This window comes from Mandrillus leucophaeus, unplaced genomic scaffold (assembly GCF_000951045.1).
Source record: "Mandrillus leucophaeus isolate KB7577 unplaced genomic scaffold, Mleu.le_1.0 Scaffold577, whole genome shotgun sequence".
NCBI classification, from domain to species: domain Eukaryota; kingdom Metazoa; phylum Chordata; class Mammalia; order Primates; family Cercopithecidae; genus Mandrillus; species Mandrillus leucophaeus.
In genome coordinates, this window is record NW_012106219.1 from 1,084,699 (window position 1) to 1,087,378 (window position 2,680).

The window sequence follows — 2,680 nt, forward strand, 5'->3', positions numbered from 1 at the left end:
ATGAGTTTGTGTCCTTTGTAGGGACATGGATGCAGCTGGAAACCATCATTCTCAGCAAACTATCACAAGAACAGAAGACCAAACACCACATGTTCTCACTCATATGTGGGAATTGAACAATGAGATCACTTGGACTCGGGAAGGGGAACATCACACACCGGGGCCTGTTATGGGGAGTGGGGAGGGAGGAGAGATTGCCTTGGGAGTTATACCGGATATAAAGGACGAGTTGATGGGTGCTGACGAGTTGATGGGTGCAGCACACCAACATGGCACAAGTATACATATGTAACAAACCTGCACATTAAGCACATGTACCCTAGAATTTAAAGTATAATTTAAAAAAAAAAAATTTGCCCAGAAACTTTATGAGAAAGACTGAGATAGACTAACCATGGTTATATGATATACCACATCTCTAAATATTTTTGTATATTATATCTTAGACAGTTGGCACTCCATATCTATGTATTCTGTATCTGTGGGTTTTGCGTCCATAGATTCAACCAATGGGTCAAAGATATTTGAAAAAAAAAAAAGGATGGTTGTGCCTGTACTGAACATGTTTACACACCTTTTTTCTTGTCACGGTTTTCTAAACAATACAGAGTAATAATTTATATAACAGTTACATTGTATTTTGTATTATAAGTAATCTAGAGATAATTTAAAATATATGGGAGGATGTGTGTAGGTTATATGCAAATACTATACCATTTTATATAAGGGAATTGAGCATCTGTGGATTTTGGTATCTGAGGGGAGTCCTGGAACCAGTCCCTCATGGATACTGAGGGATGACTGTATTTTGTAAATACTTATTATATCTAAGGCATATGTGCAGTTTAAATCTAAGTCAAAGTAAGAAAAAAAAGTGCTGGGCAGGAAATCAAAAAACAAACTTGCCTGGCATGGGAAACTGAAATTTCTGAAAACCGTATATTTGAAGTCTCATCTTCTCAGACTTAATAGCCAGAAGACTTTGCCTTGTGTTCAAACAATGTTCTAGCTAATAGAATCAAAGAACTGGGGGGGGGGGGGGAACATTTAAGATAACTTCTGATAGTTCTTTTTCTGCCTAGTCCAAGGACAGACTGCAACGCAGTCTAATGGGAAGGTCATGCTTATTTAGACAAACTTAGTTTTTTTTTTTTTTTTTTTTTTTGAGCTACAACAAAATTATTTTTCTTACGATCATTTAACAAAAATACCCAAAAAATCAAGGAAAACTTGAACTATTTTTTTTTTTTTTTTTTTTTTTTTTGAGCCACAACAAAATTATTTTTCTTACGATCATTTAACAAAAATACCCAAAAAATCAAGGAAAACTTGAACTATTTTTATCTCCAGAAGAGCTGTGGTCAATGGCAGCTATAGGTGGTCAGACACTAAAGCGATCTTTCCAACTTGGGACCCCAAGACACATTGCATCTGGCAATAGTTATTAAGCAAGAAAAACATTCATAAAGCAACATAATTAATGGGATTGAAATAGTAAGAGCTTTATCCTACATTTAGTCTTCCTGACTACTGGGTGGTATGCAACCTAGCCATAGATACTTTGAGGAGACTGTTTTCTATTAACTCTGGGATCATTTCCTAGTCTAGCATGATAGACTATGCCTAGCTAAACCCATCCCCCATATTCCCAGCCTTTAGTAGACACATAGACCAGGAAAGTCCTCACAATGAGTTACTGACAAACCCTTAGAAGCGACTGGCACAGTGAGTCCAGACTCCTTGAATCATTTCCTAGGGTATGCGGGGGTAGTGTCTGTACTTGAAAGGTGCATCTCTCAAACTTGGTGAAAACTGCAAGCTCTTTGGGTTGATGCAATGAATTTGTTCTCCTGGGTTCTGCCCCAATACTTTAAAATTTCTAAAGATTTATTTTGATGTTGAAGAAAAGACTATTAAACAAATGTGTCCCCTTAGCGAAGTAATAGCTGTAAAGCAAATTGGGAGGTTATAACCAAAGACGCTCCAGGTGGGATGAAAGTATATGAAATGAACTGTGCTGGGTGACCCATGCCTGGAACAAAATGAGGCCTGAAAGAAGTATGTTTGAGACCCTTCCCATTACAGATGGCTTCCTTCAGTACACTTCAATTCAAAGGGGGTTATTTTATTCCCAAATCTGCCTGGGTTCCAGGCCAATTTAACCAACTTGTGAAAGAACATGAGAAATGCATGGGCCAGGAGTGGTGGCTCACACCTGTAATCCCAGCACTTTGGGAGGCCGAGATGGGCAGATCACGAGGTCAGGAGTTGTAAACCAGCTTAGCCAATATGGTGAAACCCCGGCTCTACTAAAAATACAAAAATTAGCTGGGCGCGGTGACACACACCTGTAGTCAAAGCTACTTGGGAGGCTGAGACAGCAGAATTGCTTGAACCCGGGAGCTGAGACTGCGCCAGCAGTGAGCTGAGACTGCGCCACTGCACTCCAGCCTGGTCGACAGAGCAAGACTCCATCTCAAAAAGAAAAGAATATGAGAAATGCAAACAAGTCCACCAAAACAAGAGAAATCTACTTGGATTTTTACTTTGTTTGTTTGTTTGTTTGTTTGTTTGTTTGTTTTAGATGGAGTCTTGCTCTTGTTGCCCAGGATGGACTACAGTGGCACTATCTCGGCTCACTGCAACCTCTGCCTCCTGGGTTCAAGTGATTCTCCTGCCT